The sequence below is a fragment of the Poecilia reticulata genome, chromosome 3 (genome assembly GCF_904066995.2).
Source record: "Poecilia reticulata chromosome 3, P_reticulata-male-v2, whole genome shotgun sequence".
Classification (NCBI taxonomy): domain Eukaryota; kingdom Metazoa; phylum Chordata; class Actinopteri; order Cyprinodontiformes; family Poeciliidae; genus Poecilia; species Poecilia reticulata.
In genome coordinates this window covers 25253754-25273220 of record NC_088832.1, presented here as the reverse complement: position 1 = coordinate 25273220, position 19467 = coordinate 25253754, and the positions used below count along the sequence as shown (strand labels likewise).

At 36.8% G+C, this 19467-nt stretch overlaps 1 long non-coding RNA gene across 1 annotated transcript in view; it reads right to left on the bottom strand.

The window, feature by feature from the left end:
* Positions 1-5967: 5967 nt before the first annotated feature.
* Positions 5968-19467, bottom strand: part of LOC145551137 (uncharacterized) — a 97384-nt gene continuing 83884 nt past the window's right edge. Inside the window, exon 3 of the long non-coding RNA XR_014086958.1 lies at positions 5968-6693. This is a non-coding gene — a long non-coding RNA (uncharacterized LOC145551137). The remainder of the gene's footprint in view (positions 6694-19467) is intronic.

The window sequence follows — 19467 nt, the reverse complement described above, 5'->3', positions numbered from 1 at the left end:
TAAATTGAACAGGGCTGCTGCTGAGTACATTTACCTAAATCAGATCCCTGATTGATAAGAAATCAGTTTTCCAATTACTCTAACATTTAGACATATTTCTATGAGGATGTTATGCAACATGTAGACAGTTTTCCTGCCCATTGCTTTGCCATGTGAAAAAATATATACTTTTTGTAAACTAAGTAGCATTTGAATGTAGAGAGCTTTTACTGAAATTCAAATATTGTCATACCTTTATTGATTGTTTTGTTTTTCAAGAATCCTGTGCACAATTTTTTTTCCTTCTGACTTTTCATAAATGGTAATTAGTATTTTTTAAAATTAGTATGTAATCTCTAGTTGAACATTTTAATCTCTTAACTACTTTAGTGGTAAGTTAGAAAAAAACAACACAGTGAGACTGTAGACGGTATCTTGGGCTCTCTTGCTCTCGTCCTTCTGACTCTACAAGCTTGATTTCCAAATGAAATTAAAAATTCACTTTTATCTAAAAATAGAACTTTGTACCACTGAGAAATGGTCCAGTCTGTTTTCTCCACAGAGTGGATAAAATGCTTCTGAGTGTACATCTGATTCTGCTTCAGAAGTGGATTAAACACACGGCGTCCAGACGTCGCATCCCGTATCCTGGATGTGTCTGTGTTTGATAGATCTTCAAGACTCCAGTCAAAATCCACAAATTGTGGTTCACCCTAATTCTCTTGAACAAGATCTGCTTTAAAATTATGTCAAATCTGCTGCTCTTACCGTTTCTGCACTTTATTCACACTTTTTTCTTCTACTTAACATCAATATCCTTGAAATACATCACTCTGTGAACAGAAATGTCATTGAAGTTGTCAGTGAGGATGAATTTGACAACTTTCTGCTGGACCACTCAAGTCAGCAGTCCATGACGGTTAAGGCCACGACAGGCAATAACATAATCTACATAAAACCCCTCAAATTTACTGGGTTTAAATTATATTCCAATTTTCAGAGAAACTAACTTTTGGATTTTCATCAATCAGGTTTGATGGTAATGATTTTGATTTTGAGATTTTAATATTCATCAAAATAATGATAATAACTTTATAAATCGCGTTCATACAAAGAGCTGGATAGTTAATTGAACAGATGCATATATTAATATTATAATATCTGTTCGACTTTTTGAATTGAATTCCTGAACTTAATTTGCTTTTTATTCAATTTTATTCAGATGCACCAGGGCTACATCCTGTTCTGGGAGAGTTTGGACGTATTTCATCACTGTTGGAAACCAACTTGTGTCTATCCACAACGCCATTTAAAACACAAATAGAAACGTACACATTATATATAAATTACTTTAAAAAAACAACCAAACATTCAAACTGAAGTTCAGATCATTTACTTTTTTGTTCTGGTACTTCTTGTTTGATGTTTGCCTTCTTTTGATGAGTGTTTGTGAATGTAAATATGCTGCTGGTTGCTTTTTAAGTTCTTCATGGTATTGATTTGTGCATCTTGTTTAAATCATTTTCTCTTGTTTTTGGGGGGATGTGGGGGCGGGTGCAGCTTTTGCTGGTTAAATTAGCAGCAATATGAAGGCATGATGGCCAATCACACCAGATGCCTGTCATGCCTCCCTTCAACAGATCTGTGTCCATGTACATTTCATATTGAACCTGGACTTAAAGTTGCAATCCTCACACCATTGAGTAGTGAGTTGTACATTTGCGACCAAATGTGCCACAACACAGCTGTCTTTTTTTCTACACATTTTGTTTTCTTCTAAATATTTTCCTTTTAATAAGATGTAAAGCAGAAAGTGTTTGTTGGTTCAGTGAGACAATCTGATCAATAACAAAAGTACATTTTGGAGGATTTACTGGTTGGTTGGCGGCGGTTTTGCTTGTCTGCTGCTTTAAAATTTCACCGTTTCTTTGATCCTGGCTTTTTAAAAAAATTTTTTTATAAGATTCCATTTACAAGAAGTGACATGTGAGACTCACCAAACAACCATCGCTTTTTTCTGTTCTCTCTGTCATTAATCCTGCTTCACACGCTCCCTCTGTCTCTCATGTGCACACACTCTCACACAACCACACGTAGCCACACAATGTAATCGCAATCAAGAGTTCAGCGTGTGTAAATGTCAGGTCATTAGTGGGCTCCAGTCTCCTCTTGTCTAATTGGACTTTGGTAAATATAGCCTCTCAGCATTGATTCTTGCATATCCTGTGCTTTCACTTCCCCTCTTCCTCTTGTCTTTTTACATTTTTAACTAAGGAGAGCGCTGTCAATAGATCATCAATAATTTATTTTGCATTTGTTTGTCACTTTCAAACTGTCACTGGATTGTATTTATTTGCAAGATACAGATTTTAACATTTTCATTTTTTTGTTTTTGCCATTTTATCATCACTGAAAAACAGAAGGAAGAAATTGATTTTGTCAAAAAGGTTTGAAAGATTCCAAACCTGACTTAGATTCACACAGTGGACTTGGATTTAAGGTCTTTATTTATGACAGTCAAACTGTCATGGCAACATGCAGGCAGCACGTATAGAGTCTTAGCTGGGTTTCTTGACAGTATGTGCCTGCAAAGGGAATTGATGGCATTTTCTAAACTTTTCAGTTTTTATTTTATACTACCATAAAGTAGCAGAGATATTTCTGGTTTAAAAGCTGCATTTAATTTATTAGTCGGGTACATTACATGGGAGATAATTGATTTGTCCCAACTTGTTCATGTTAACCGTTTCAGATTTATCACTTTCTCAAACTATACTCGGAATCAATTGTGTTTGAATGATTTTGGAAAACAAGGCATATTTGACCTATTCTGACATCCCGTTCTCTTACTGCAAGCAAATGTCATTTAAAAGATCTGGATGAATTTTCAAAACTAAAAGCACTTACACTTTTATTCAAACATTTAAAATTCTAAATGAACCAGTGTTTTTCCACTTCACCTCTTTGTCTTTAAACATATCTGCATATTTACCTTTTTAATGGGGTAACTATTGTGCATCATGAATTTAAAAATTATTCGCAGCAGTTAATTTATTTTTTCATGTTGCACTTTGGATGAAAATTTAAAGTTGGTAAATATTAAAATTAGACCTCAGGATAATGATATGAATTCATAATGTGCATTAATTATCCGTTTCAGGTGGACTGCTTAGCTTAAGTCCAATGTGAAAATGTATATTGCAGGTATGGGAGACTTGTAACCTGCCTGGGACTTCTCCCTCAGAGACTTTGGGGTTGACTTTCCTCTTGGGGAGGAAAAATAATTGTGAACAACTCTGCTGAACACTCAAACGTTTCAGAAAAAGATACAAGGAGGACACAAACAGCAGGGAGGAACTCCCTGGGTGCATCCAAGCCAAACACATCAGTTATGTGACATGAGCTGTAACCCTTTCGCTTTTGGGGAGCTCATAAAAAGACTTTAAAGTCAGTAAATAGAAAATAGCTGTTTTCCATGGATCAGTTAGTATTTGATGCCTTGACTTTTACTCCCTCATTGCTCCTTCTGCTTCCCTGGCTTCAACTCTTTTGTCTAATGACCCAAAGCATCCAATTTCAACCTTGCAGAATCCTTCCCTACTGTACGCTGTAAGGAGATCTTGCAGCACTTGAAAAGGGAACAGTGAAATAATTTGCGGGATCACGTAAATTACATTCTGCCACGGATGTGCATCACATCTTCAGACATTAAAAAAAAATGCTTTGCAGTAAGTGGTTGAAGCATAAAAATGACATGTATAAGTATGGCATAGTTTTATAGATAGAAAACTTTTTAATCAGTGGGATAAAACACATAAGAGATGTTTCTTTAGCATTCAATTATTATCCAATTTTGCAGCTTCATAAAATAAAAAACAAGTAAAATACAGAGGCGGATATGCACCAAGCAGATTAAATTACAGACTGAGAAGAAAATTCCACTTAAGCCAGAATTACTGGATTTGTAGTCTCCATGCTGCGAGCACTCGTCTTTTAGCTTTTGTGACAACAGCTACCAAGAGGGGGCACAATTGTAAAGGACTGCGGAAACACCAGCGCGGCTCCAGTAAGTGGTGAAGTCTGTGTGGATAAGACTGTGTGGATGTCACGGCACAATCACACAGTGACAACGACTTTTTGTAACTAAGTGAGTGAGTTATTGGGCACGACAGGAGGTTCTTTACATGCTAAAGAACAGATTGTATCTGTTAACACCTGCCACTGCCCGAGACATTATTACACCTGAACAGGCACAGCTAATTATCGAATCGGGTGGGCGGTTGGGTACAGGAAGAAGACAAACCTGCATAAGTTGGGGGAGCATGTGAAAAAGGCAGCGAAGCAAGTGTAATTTTCATGCCTTACGTATAGATTTGTCGCTGGGCAATTCATTTGAAGGCCAAAACGGAAATGATGCGAAGCGAAACCTTTTGATGTATGGATTTATAAGCTGTAATTTCAGATGGTACAAAGCAGTAAACACAAAGTAAACTGCAAACACAGATGGAATAGTAATCACAATAAATTATTCAACATTCACAAAAATGGCTACATTTGCATATCTGACAGAAATCACATTGCACAAACCAATCTCAGGAAGAGTGGGTAGCTAGTTTCATTGTTAATATACAAGCTAAGGAAAACTCAACACATTGCAAGACAGCGAGATGCTTAAACTTTTTTTATAAATCATTTGAGTTTTTTTCTATCAGTTCTAAAGCAGTGTTGTGTGTCTTTACTTGGTAAATACATTATTTTGTGTGACTGAGAGCTGAAAAAGAGGAGATTTGAATTTTACTGCAACACCAAACAGACTCCAAGTCAAATAAAATAATCAAGTTTCAAACTTTAGCTCGACTTTTATTAGGCCACTTGCACATATGTGATGGGGGTACATGTGAACAGGATTTATCTGCTTGAGGGAAAAGCAAGCGTACTTCCAAATTTTGCACTTAAGCATCTGTGAGTTCAAATGTTGCTTTATAAAAAATAAAAATCTTCTGGCAACATATTTAGCCATCTCAAGAGAAGTCTGCAGCTTTTGCAGCTCCCCACTTCCCACACTAATGGAGAGACTTTTCAGACTAAGAACAAAAAAGGTTGAGTGGGCTGCTGTGAGTGTGCTCGTTTAGTGGTAAAATAGAAAAGTCAAATTAAATCAAAGACCAAAAAGAAAATAATTAAAATTGTCTTTGTAAAACATACATGAAAACATGCTTTTTAAGTTGAAAGTGGGAACCTTTTCTTTTTTGTATCAACGATTCAGTGTGTTTGAGGAACTGGAAAAAAAACGCCTGAAAATTTTAGCAACATTTCTCCAAGACATAATAGAAAGACAAAACTACTAATGTTGGTTTTGTCTTCATAGATCTTCACTGACACAGCAGAGACATACACCTCTTTTTTATATAATCATGCATGTACATGTAATACTATTGAAAATTACAACAAAAGGTCATGCTGAAGCTGATTAACAAATGCATCCAGATAGCTTGTTTGTTTTGCAGGAAGATCAAACTAACATATGCCAACTTATAACGTTTTCATTTTCCACTCTTTATGTTTAATAACTCATACAAAATAATTATTTGTATTAAACATAGTCTGTTTATTAGTAGGTGATTTGAAGTAGTAGTTAAAACAGGGACACATTTTCGCCCAATCAGAGCCACAAATCCAAGAGCGTAAGCCGTGTTGCATTAAGTTTCTATAAATGTTTCTGCATGCTTTCTGGTTGCATTTACATTTCATTGTTTCTCTTTCTCAGTACACATTTCTGGAGAATTCAGTTCTTTTTTGCTCTGTGCAGACAATATTTTCCTTACATTTTTCCTGGTGAAGCTACTGCTGCACTGATTGTGGGTTCAACTTGCAGAAGTTGCAGTAAACCACTTTGCATTTGTAGCAAATTCTCTGAAGCAGACTGTAATTTTTGAAGTAATCTTTGTAATTTGACAAAACTGCTATATATATATTTTTTTCAAACTGCAAATCCTATGATTGTTGATGTATCCTTGGTTTACTGAATCAAATGTTATGCATGGACATTGTTCAGTGTGGTTAATGCTTTAGTTTCTAAGCAACAGTTGGTGATGGGTAAGGAAGTAAGACAGATTTGGATGAATAGTCTGAATTTGAACCAACTACTGGAAACCATGTGTGTTTGTTCCTTTTACTTTGTCAGCAAAAGAGCCCACAGTTGAAAATGCTTACCACACATTGTGGTTTGATGATGATTAACGGCACTGCTCAGAGAACCTCAAACATGGTTTTAAGTTGATGTTCAAAAATATCTCCTCTCTATATTTCAGATACACAACATTTAAACTCAAGTTAATATTTGAGACTTTTGTATTGGATGAATTGTGAAGCATTTCATAAACTTAGTAGGAGCTGTGGCTCATTTCTTTATTGTCATGAACTAACTTACCGCCTAGCATGTTTAACAAGACAGAAAGCTATGTGTGAAATTGTAAAGGGTAGCCCAAACACCCCGATCTCTGTCAGTCCTGGCACAAACCTTTCGGCAAACAAAAGAAATGCTCCAGAGCAGCAACGCCAAACAGCCATCAGCAAAGGAGGAGGGGAGAGAGCAGCCTCCCAGGTAAGCTTCTATTATAAAGGAGTCCCAAGTCCTGACTGGCCCTTTCAAATTCTTCTCTGTCCAATTATTTCTGGAGTTCACAAATTGGCACCAACCTGCATTCTGTCCACCTGAGGAAAAACAGAGGAAGGGGACAAAGAAAGACAGCTAAACACACACAGAGCCGACCAGACCTGCAACGCTCCTCTACATTTCAGTATTTTTAGAGTTTAGAATTGTCATTGGATGAATTGCGGAGCATGTCCTGCAGAATGATGGGCCATTGCCCATTGTGTGTGTGTGCAAAAATACATTCAGTTATACAGAGGTATTTTTAGATCACTGCAAAAACAATACTGGGATTTGTCATTTTAAAAATACTCAAATGTTCAATTACTGTACTTGGAAAATATATGAATAAATATAAAGTATAGAAAACATATAATTTAGTGATAGCACTCTAACTACTGTGTAATTAAGCAAGATTGTTTATCTTTCATAATATGGGCACACTTTGGTATCAAACTGAACTCACTACCCGAGTGGTGTGGACAACTTTGTCTAATATCTACAACCAGTATGATGATGAGAAAAAGATAGAAAACTCAAATTATCTCAAATTGTGGTCTTGAACATGATAATGAGCTCACTTTACTCCAGAATCAACATCATGGACATGCAGCCATCATGATAACATCGTGTCAACATGAAACAAAATCTCTGAAGAACTGCTGTGACACCATGTTGATAATATGTCTGTGGCATGCAATGAAGCACTAAGGCAGTTCTGAAGAGGTTTCCAACTCTGTACTAGCGAGGTATAACTATAATAAAGGAGTTCCTCTGCAGCCATGCTGCAGATGGAGTCACTTTACTGTCAAGTGTTCATTCATTTAGAGCCGCATTGAACCAAGATGAAGCTCAGACTCCCTTATTTGTCTGCAAGCGCACATTTTACCTTTCTTATGATTCATGGGTTTTATATATATTAGCGCTTGTTTTTCCTCAATATTGCTTCTGTGATTGTTAAGGGCCTTTGTTTGAAGCTTTTAGGAAAATACAGCAAAAAGAACAAAGAAAGGGAGGTGATAAAGAAAAAGAATCTGCTTTCATTTGAAGGATGTTTTTATTTTATGTTACCCTTCCTTTTGCCAAGTGATTCCTGTTTTAGCAGCTCCGATTTTTAAATAGCACTAAACTAAGACTTGGTCACTTCGATTACTAACCTTAATTATTAGACTGGCCAATAAATTTACCCCTCGTTCTCTAACCCACCTCCCCTTCTGAGCTTGATTTGCAACCTGTCAACCTGAAAAATGCATTGGTTGCTTTTATTGAATGCAGCAATGCACTAGATGAGTGGCATCAGTTTTGCTTGTATAAAAATACCCTTGGAAGTGGTGTGTATTTATGTACAGCTATTATACATCTCATCCCCAGGAATATGAAGCCAGTGGGATTGCATACATTAGTCTAACTGTATTTCTATTTGACAGCAGGAACTCAGACATATTACATAAATGACTCCCAGCCTCGCAAAACATATTACAGTGACTACCGGCTTTGGTATCGCTATGCGGCCTAATTGCTTGCACCAACAGGACTATTGTTCTGACACTGACATAGCAGTAACTTGATTATTGGATGTGCTAACCCATATCAAATCAATAAGGTATCATTAAATAGAAAATTGCACAAGATAAAGGTTGTGCAGTCAAGCATCCATGATATTGGACTCTAATCATTTGTACTGGTTTTACAGCCTGCAGGAATTTAAAGGTAAACACAAAGGGGTATAACTGAATATCTAGTATATGTCCAGCTAAGAAGGTAAAACTGGGTATGTAATAAACTTACTGCAATCTTCACACTTTTTGGCTGCCTTGGTTAAATGTGCTGAAAAAAAACCCCCATGAAAATAAATGATTGGTTTATAGGCCAAGCATTGTCTCACACTGACAAATTAAGCAAAAACAAGCCTTTAATTTGAGCTAATACAAGAAAAAAAAAAAGTTTATTTTTTTCTGAACCACTAGTGTCACACTTAATGACACCCCAAACAATCCACATAAAATAAATCTAACAAAAAAATGATTTTAGCTTATATTTAGTTGGTTTTTTTTGAAGAGGAAACAATGCAGAGGAGCTTTTAATTGGAATTAGATGACAGTCTGTATTACTGGGTTATACATTTAAAGCTTAAAATTACCTTACGCCTACTGTCAAGTTTGGTGGAGGATTTGTGATGCTATGGATCTTTTAATGTTACAAACCATGAGGAACCTCAGTCTGAATGAGAAACCTAGATCTTTATATGAATTTACACATAGATCCACACATAGATCCAGTATACGGGTATGTATTTGTCTGCCGACATCAAGATCCGCATATATATTGTATATATAATAATGATAATAATAAAAAAATAAACATCCCAAATATTTTAAAGGACTTTTCTCTGCAATATATTTTTTAACCAGAAAAGAAACATAAATGAACAGAATAAATATAATGAAGCATAACATTTTAGAAATGCTCATTCAAACCATATAGGAAGGCAGAACGTCGTTGGTTGCACAGCAAGATATTAGGAAGGGTTGTGAAATTTGTAATACTTAGATTTAGATAGATAACTATATTTTTAGTGCAGAAATGAACTAAAAAGTTGAGCAATTCACCATTTGATACAACATTGTCTAAACCGAGAAAAAGTAAATTACACCAAAAGATAAGCTCCAAATGCAAATTCAATCTTTAGAATATTATCATCCTGTGAAAATCCAATATGTCTTTGAGACTCTGTAAATGACACAGAAACTCATTAGTCTCAAAATGCCAAAATGTCACGTTGCATCAGACCTGACAGCCAAATAATTTCACTTTCGCAATTGTCTTTGAATCTTGTCACGCAGAGTAGAATTTGAAGAAAAAAAAAGAAAAAAAAAGACAACTTTGGGTGAAATTAGTGGTGCCACCAGTCAGTACAAACACCTGACACTAAAAGATAAATGATGGAGGATGTTAGTGTTATGTGCTGTCACACACGGTACTAGATCGCATTGATGAATGATGCTCTGCTTAGAAAATCAATATCCAAGTTTGTCATGGGCATAAAATGACTCAAATTTCCTTCTTGTCATTTCTGGCAGCTCTTTAAATAATTTTTAAAGCATAATATGTATCTATTGATATGTAAAAATAATACTCTGCTAATAACACACACACACACACACACACACACACACACACACACACACACACACACACACACACACACACACACACACACACACAGATCTTTCCAGCTTTACAAAGCTTTGTACTTATTAAGCTTCCTTGAGCTTATGCTACATGTTTGCCTAATAGCCAGAGGCAAACAGGATCACTTGTGTCCCCTTTCTGCTTTGTCAGAATACAGTATGCAATTGAAACCAGCACACCTCTGCAATATCATTTGAAATGTCATGATTCAAATTGTATTAGCCCTTAGCAGGGTATAATTTCTGCTGACAAGTACAGCACAAAAACGATCAATACAAATACAAACAAATAAAGCTTTGGAGCATCTGTCTGAACATGCAAACGGTGGAGTGGAAGCTCACAGCAGCCACAGTGGACACACCGACGCTGGATGACCAGGAGTAAGAAAAGCAGTGATCAATGCAGCAAAGCAAATCTTCAAATTAGCCTGCAATAATCACACAAACATGTTTATAAAGTGACCTGTGAACACAAGAACTTTGATTTGGGTCTTAAGGTTGTGTATCTGCAAGGAAGCTTTACGGCTCCATGTGAAAAAACAAAACAAAAACAAAAACCATTAGAAACATAGAAGTTATTGATTCAAACCGAGTACCAAGTGTTGCAGTGGGGTTCTATCTAAACTGACACAGCGGACACTGTGCTGCTTGCATAATCTAGCTCAATAACAGATGGTGTGAGTTGGCACAGTGTAGGTTGCTATGCGAGCTTCTGTCAAACCACAAATTAAATTCTAGTTGTGTTTTCAAACTTAGCTGGAGTAATTTGGTACTTCGTACACGGACAACTAAGGTAATAACTATTTAAAGCGATTGGTTGTGAAGGTTTCACTTTGGAAGTAATGTTCTAATGAAGGAAGCTGAAGACAGGAACTTAGAGGCAAAGAGGTATCTTGCATTTGAAATGTTACATGTCGTATCAGAGTATGTTTTTGATTGCGTAACCATAGATGAAATCATCACACTGGCTCAGTAGATACTGTAGATGTAATTTACAGTCATTGTAGTTAGACGTGCACAAAACAAACACAAGTCGCTGCTTTTGGGACCGAGTGAGATTGTAAAGTCATTCCATTTGTACAATAATGGAGTGGGGTTATAAGCCACCTGCAGTGTTTGCTTCCCACCTAATTGTGCATGTTTTAATGGACTCTGTGCTCCATTATGTTTCTGACCCCAACTTATCACAGAGGCCTCAATTACAAAGAAACAGGAGCAGGAGCCTGTGTTTGTGTCTATCTACGACTGTCACACCCTGGTTAAATTATTCTGCTCAAGAGATAGATTTTCAAACCTTGAAGATTATTGCACTATTGCCATTTAGAATGGATTTCAGCTATGCGATTGTTTATCTTTAAAGGCAACTTCCACCACACATGTGTATGTAGGGGTGCGTGTGTGTGTGTGTGTGTTTTGCCTCAGGGGAAGGCCAGTTATTTTGGTCCAGGTTATCTATCACTGGACAGATAGAATTTTGGTAAAGACATCTGCAGGCAGTTGTTGTTTCTCTAACTTTAGTGTCATATCGCTTTGACAGATTCATTATTTTGATATTCTGATAGGCCTCAAATACATTAAGTGTGGAGACAGTTTTCACATGTCACCAGTGTGGAGATGATGAACCATCTACGCTGATCTTTGACTTTCTGATAATGTCAGCCTGATGCATTTTGCACATTTGACACATATATTCTTCCCTTTGTAAAGAATCCTCATTGTCTCTGCTACATCATTTTCTTGGTCTGAGTAAAATTGTTAAGAAGCAATTTTTTTTTCTCTAATCTTTTCAGTTATACTGAGTGTAAATGAACCCTCTCTGTGTGTGTATGGTTTAAATGTTACTTTGTGGGTGTGTCTTCTGTGGCAGCCGTCTTGGGACCCTGCTAATGAGGAGGCCTGTCTTAAACCCAGCTCTTTTATAGAAAGTGACAAGAACTGGATTTTATTTGGTTGAAGCTTAAAGTAATTAAAAGAGTAAAATGATTTATGCATTTGCATACATACAATGTTTGCCTGATATTTTAGTATTGATTAATAATTGTTAATGTTTACATTGCGTATGTGAAAGTTAACTTTGTTTCCCTTTTCCCCACTCTGGAAGACTGGCCAATGCAAACTGAGAAGGTTTACATATCTGAATATATAAGTGTGCATGTAGCAGGAGGACTCGTGGAAGGGCTGCCATTTTCTAAATCTGCTGTGTTGCACCAAACTTAATAAACCAGCTTTATTTGCTTAACAGCCGAGGTTGACTGATTTCTCTTTCCACACCACACCTCTTAGCATAACAAAAATACCAATATTTTGCATATTCATTGTTAGATTTTATTTTAAAACAATCATTTTAGGACATTTTGCTTTCCTTTTGCAGTGTTTTTGCACATTGTGAATTTCTCTCTATTTTATGTCTCCAGAGTTTCCCTATTAAACCTGTCTTAAGTGAAACTTCTGCATTTCTCCCTCAGTCAGATGACAGTGACAGAAACAGGTGATTCAGTTTTACAGCCCTTTCTCCAAATATAACAAACACCGAGTTATTTTTACAGAAACAAGCAGGAAAAGTGCAAAATAAATACATCACAAACTGGACTCAAATAGGTGACGTTTTGAAAGCAAATTCTATAAATACTGGATACATGAACACCTACCAGTATTGTTCAAAATGCTGACACATTCACATAAAAATGCGGCATCTTCTTAAACAATTTTCAATGAAAAAGGTCCTTTAAATACCGCCGGCATACACACATTTAGCTGTTTTTAGGCTAAAAGAAAGTGATTGGTCTAATAAAAACAAGCTTCATATTATAAATGTAGATAAATACTCATCTTGTGAAAATTGCATTTTATTTTATTTTTTATAAAGCAACAGTTTATTTACAAATTAAATTATTTCCGGTTGCTTATTTTACATTTCAGTTCCCAAGAACAGTTAGCTTAGAGCGGCTAGATCATGACATCTAGTGTCAGTAAGATGTCTTTCTCCCTGACATAAAAGCTAGTTTGTAAGTTATTGAATGTTCAACTCTGTTTTTTCTTCCTTTTTACCTGGAAGCCATTAAAGGTCCACATCAAGACTCTGCATTAGGGTAATCACTTTTTAAAATGTATATTTTTAATAATTATAATGTAAATTTAATGTTTGAACATTACTATGGTGATGAAACAGTTTATTGTCATGCTAACATGGTTCGGTATATGTCAATTTTGTATTTGACTTTATTCACTCATTTACTGGATTTCAAATGGGTTCAATCTGCTAAACACAAACACACACACACACACACACACACACACACACACACACACACACACACACACACACACACACACACACACACATAAACCCCTCAAGTTTTGTTTTCAAATAAAAACAACCTCTTTGCAGATCTTTCTACTATAATTTCTTTCAAGTATTATGTTAAGTATCTTCAAAAAAACCAAACATAAAACTGGGGCTGTTTGATGGAAAATAAATAATTGTCTTAGTTTAACATGAAAACAAAAACATTGTTTGGGGGAGAAAGAGATTTTCCTGCACTGCCCCTTTCATTTGACAGCTGAATTCACCTGAAAGTATTTTAAATGCGTTTAATGAAAAACAGAAACATCATCTCTGAATGATTTTTTTTCTCTGTATTTTCTGGTGTCACTTGGCCTTTTTGAAAGTTTTAGGTTGTTGTACGTATTGTGTAGGCTATTGTTTGGTTTAAAAATATTGTATTGTATTTTTGTCTAAAGTGTGTAGTCTCCTGAAGTCTCCCAAAAATGAGACTCAATAATGTCAAATAAAAAAGCCCACATTTGCCCCATCAAAAATACTGAAACTAATTGATTAGAGTGAACAAATTTGCAGTGATCTTGGTAAAAGCGATGAAATTTTAACATTCAAAGAGTTTTCTCTAGTATCTTGTGGATCAAACAGTCCTAAAAAAAGCAGTGGAATCCATTTTTAATCATAATTTTTCAAACACAGGTTTGCCCTGGGCACACAAACTTTACCAGCTGAAGGAAACTAACTCTTTCTTCGAGCTTATTGCTATTCATGCTCTCTGCTGCCGACTGGCCCTTAATTATTCAGCTGAATAAATTACCTATAAATCAGAAAGTGGAGTCATGGCATGCCAGGAGGGAGTGGGCCTGTCAGCTTCAAAGGGCCAAAACCTGCCGAGATCCTTTGGGTTTCACACCACTTAACACCAGTCACTAGGTATATATGTCTAGGCTTTCATAAGCCTTGCTTAAATGTCAGGGGGTTGGTTTTACCCCAGTGCGGGGCTCGGCATTGAATGGAACTCGTATTTAAATCGGACTGCGTGACTTTAGTGACCTTTATTAGAATTAAGGAAATCGAGGTTCAGGGAGAGGTCAACATCACGGCCAAACTGAAATGATTGGGAATTTCCTGCATTTAAATATTACAGCGCTGAGGTTTATGTCTAACAAAACAATCCCCATTTGCATTTGGAATTTCTTATTTCTTTGGGCGAATACAATGTTTACTTTCACAAAGAAAATAGCCATTATTAGTGAATTTATTTGTTGCGGATGGCTAAATGCTTAAAGCTGGATTTATGCAATAGTTCTGCAGTGCATGTGATCCACTACCAAGAAAGCTCCAAAGGGGCTTTGAAAAGTCTTAGGTTCAGAAACTGAATGACCCCAGATCCTCCCACAGTGATTTCTGTCAAGGTGCTGTTGAACAATGTGCTTAACCCCAAGCTTTTTCACTAGAGCTGTCAAGTGCAAGAGAAGCTGCAAGATATCATAGTTTGCAGTGATTGTCCTCAAGGATCAAATGTGTGCAACTAGTCCGACGAATGTGTAGCAAACAGTTAATAAAAACCTAAACTAAGCAACAACAAAGATATCAAATCCATTTTGTAGGCATTAAATACATTTTGTGGTGTACCTCAGAATCAGTGGCCTGTGTAGCTACAATAACGAAGAATTGACACCAAAGTATTACGGCTCCATTTCTTATCGACCACAACTTAATGATTTAAACGTGAACATGAAGAATTTAAAGCTGTGACTTGTTTATAAAAGATTTTTTTATATATATTTGCTAAAAATTTAGCTTTTTTATTACAGTAAGGTAAGGTGATTTTATCGACATAGCACATTTTCAGCTACAAGGTAGTTCAAAGTGCTTACAATATGAGCCAGATAACCTGGGGAAAAAAATAAAATAATCAAGCTTGCTCTCGTTGCTCACTACAAAAACACACCGCTTGGTCAGAAACAACCAATCACAGTCAGGAGGAGGGTTTTAGTGCTGCCAATCATGCTCGTGTAGGTGCTGCTCAGAGCTTCCCCCTTGCTTTCTGTTACACTACAGAAAGCAAGTTAATGCTCAGGCTAGTTAGCAAGGCCAAAGTTAATGTCCAATAAAGGGTTTTCCTAAAACAGTAAGTTGTTTCTCCACCATTAGCACATTAAGTAGTATGTACACAAACATGATTGACAGCGCCTGCACACTTCTCCTGGCTCATTTGTTGTTTTTGACTGGGAGCAGTGCATTTCTTCAGACATCAATAGCACTGAGGGAAGGTGGAAAAGCTTCATTTTTCTTCTCAGATTATCTCTCTCACATACTGTCCTGACATGGTGACAGTTTCACAAAAATATATAAGACATTTATTTGTAAAAGTTACATACTCCAGCTTTAAACATATGAATGTAGAATTAAGAATGGTGCTTCAGTGCAGGACATTCCTACAAAGTTGATCAGGTGAGTCTAATAGGCCGTGCTCCCCAACTTGCCACCCACTTATCCCGACTGTGGCTGGATAATGGTGACTTTTTAATTCACCAGAGAAGCAAAGAGCATGTTAATAAATAATATGCATAGGCAATGAGTCAAAGTAAAATAGCACTTCAAACTGTGCTTTGAGTTTCCAGGTCTGCCTCTGAATTATGACTTGTTAGCCTTGGGGGCACACTGTGTCTCTGTGGCCTGAGTGTCTGCAGTTTGACAATGAAAGTTAAATGGGCCTCACTAATGTCATATAACTGCCACTCTGGATTCCCGCTAGCACTGTAATTGCTCCTCTGACTGGCTGCACCCCATGTCAGACGGCACTGAGGAGTGAATTAGACTATAATTTCACACTAAACTGGAGTTCAAAGCTGTGCACCCTGGGTTTTCCAACAATAGTTACAATTATTATAAATTTAAAATGATGTTGACATTGAGAATATATGTGTATAAAACAAAATAGAGGGAGAATTAGAAGATATGAAGGTAAAAAAACAAATAAAGACAGATCCAGCTCATAAGAATAAGCTTTTCCGCCTTGCCTTCAAAAGAGCTGCAATTAATCAAAATGTGGATTAAGAAAAAAGTGGGGGGGTCAAGCATTAGGACATAAGCATTACATTTCTCGTGAAATGCAACGATAACAAATCTTCCTTTGATACTGAAATGCAATGAAGATGTGGGGTATTAAGAAGAAAAGGACAAAGCTTTCTTACGGGACAGCACGACTGTGTGTCTGTCAACAGTGTTTACAATCAGCAAGATGGTCTCCAGGTTGTATCTAAACGGTGCTGAGTGTCTTTGTGTATTAAATGGGAATCGTTATTCACAGATCAGGGTTTTTCTGACTGATGTTCAGGTTTTCTCAGAGGTCTGAGCCAACAATTCTGCCGTTAGCTAATATTGTTTCTCTGGACTATGATGCAAAACCAACTGTTTAAACTTAGTTTTATGTCTATGATTAAATGATTAAGAAAAGAAAACATTGCCCTTAGATTAAAAAAAATTATTTGAGCTGCAGTTTCCGTGACGCACATGGCAGTTATGAGTCTGAGAAAAAAAAAGGGATTTAAATAATATCCTTTTTTATGCCTCGAAGCACATGTGATTAACACATGCTGTGATGCACATGTTATGAATGCATCAAAGTGTTATGCGTTTTTGTTTGACATTTTCTGTCAAACAACAAGCTGTTGTTGATTTATAGGCTTATAAATGATGGAGTTTTCCATTTCAATGCACTTGACGAACAAGTAAAAGAAGAGGTCCGATATTTGACTTTCCGATAAACCAATTTGGTCAGAGCCAAAGAAGGATCAAGTGGATGATTTTGATTACTGGCTCCATTCTGTCATTTTTTTTACAACATTTAAATTTGTTTCTTGTTTGGCAATGGAGGAGTTGTGACTTGCCTGTGATGCACTCAGCATCTTCCCCATTCCCAACTAAAACAGTCTGCAGGCTCAGAGACCATCAGACGAACAAACCTGGAGATAAACACATTATTTTCTGGACATTTTATGACTATAATATTTTGTACTTCTTGTCTTCAAGTGTCATTACTTATCAGAAATGAAACTGAGATTGGGTAAGATAACTACAGAGACAAGAGCAAGTCACAATCTTCAAATAATCTGATGCTGTAAGAAAGATAGACTAAAGTATCAGGAGTGATGCTCTTATTTACTGGGTAGTAAAAATGATGGAGTCTAAGATATCTTCAGAGCTATCTCTGTCCACCCAACAAGCAAGTTAAATCAAACCGGGCAGGTAATAAGTTCAAGTTAATGAAAACCAAACACAATAACTTCCAGCACAATCATCTATTAAATGCACAGCAGCAAACAGAATAATGAAACACTCCATTAATTCTGTATCTTATAATTTACAGTTGACACGTGAACAAGATTGGTTGATTAGATGTTTGCTTTGCACACATCCAGGAACAACACAACCTTGGCTTCTAACCTGCCCTGTTATCACCTGTGATGAAACAGTTGGCAGCTGGAACTGGGCAGCAGCTCCTGTGTAAGTCACTTAATAATGCTCTGTATTGTAGGTTCGCATCATTATTCACTCACAGTAAAAATGTTGTGACACACGTTAATGAGATTCACAAATGACGCTGCCATGCATCAGTTTATACCACAAATTGCAGCGATATCGTCTTCATACTGCTGGATTTGTCTACATTACACTCTGCAGTCTGCTTCGTGCTACTGGATGAGCCATTTGCCGTTGTGGTTGTTGTTTATTACCCATCGACTGAAACAAAGCAGTATGTTCGGAGAAGGCAGCCACAGCCATAGAGCCCATGGAGGTTAATCTGCCAGCCATGTGAGCCTTCAGGGCAGGGGTTGGTAATGTGATTTAGACGAGTTTCCCACGCTGGCATGTCACTGCCGTCTCCCCTCAGTGCTCGAGCGACGGTCCCTCATTATACACCATGCCAACGTCAGCCACCCCACCAATGAGCGTGACACTTTTTGACACTAGCATAGCCGCTTTGCACAAAATGACAATGAGAAATAAGACAGGGTATAGAAACAGAGTTTACAGAATTAGAATTTTTGACTTCAAATTGCCGTCCTGTTCAGACTTTAAGTTACATGTTGCTTTCAGACAGCTGACGTGTAGCCTTTCCATGGGTTCCAAAATTAATTTTTTTTTGCAGACAGAACAGCATTTTTTTGAGTTGTCATTCGAAACGTCGACACTTTGAGAGTGTGGAAGTTTGAATTGTTTTTAAAACATTGTACATGCGTTATTTCAAGTGTGCAGAGCGCACACGAATAGCATTTAATAGCTTAAAAACATAGTTTCATAATTACTGGGACGCAACGCTTATGCATGTGTGCACAAGTCCAAAAGGAAACAATTTACAAGGAAAAATCTAAGTCTATCCCAGTTATTTGGCAGCTTAATTTGTATGTGTGTATTACTAAATGCTTGCTTATCTATAAGCAACTGCATGTCTGCGGTCATGATCAGTTCTCAGAGACTTTGGTCTTCATGTTCTCCTCCTTGTCCCTATATCAGTGCTGACTGAATGCAATCATGCTAATCTCCCATAGACTAAAGTAGAGCTGAAGCATAAATAGCAAGCAGCTCGACCTGTTATGTGTCTGTTTGGATTTTCTTCATTGATCTTTCCAACAAAGCACCAAGTGACTTTCAGCCACTTTTCATTAACCCTTCGACCAGGTTGTCAAAACGTGTATCTCTTTTACGTACCTCAAACAAAAGCAAGCCGCAGAGTGGCAAAAGCAGATCTTCCATTTAGCTGCAGACGATAGATGTCATTCTTCCTGGTTTGAACGGAAAAGACTTTGAGAACTCAGGACAAGGACACATTTCTTCGTTCCTAGTCCCTCTGGTTTCCTTCTGCTCTAGTCTGAAATACATAGCCTAGTTATCTCCACCAAGCAATTATTTGATTAGAGAAAAGAAGGGTTTAAACCATTTAGGCCACTTCATAATAAGTAGGGGGCACTATATGATCCCAGGGATCTCACAAACACCACAAGGCTAAGCCTCAGTATGAGAGGATGTAATCTAAAGAGGTTCCAAATAATTTCAGACTTGCAGTAGCATATAGCAAGTGAAAGTGTGGGCAGACCTACACATATTAAAACAAATATGTTTATATTTACTCAAGCTGCACATTGTTTGTCAGTGATTGACATACATTCGTACAACTATCAAGCAAACCCTAAAACTGATCATGCTTTTTGAATTGCCAGAAAAATGTCAGGATTGACAATGGAATATTGTTATTTTGTTGCAAAAAGAATATTTTTTATTAACAGTTGCAAAATTGACTGTTCATTTTGGGTGTTATTGGAGTATATGCATGTTTTCTCTATTATATTTTGTGTTTTTAA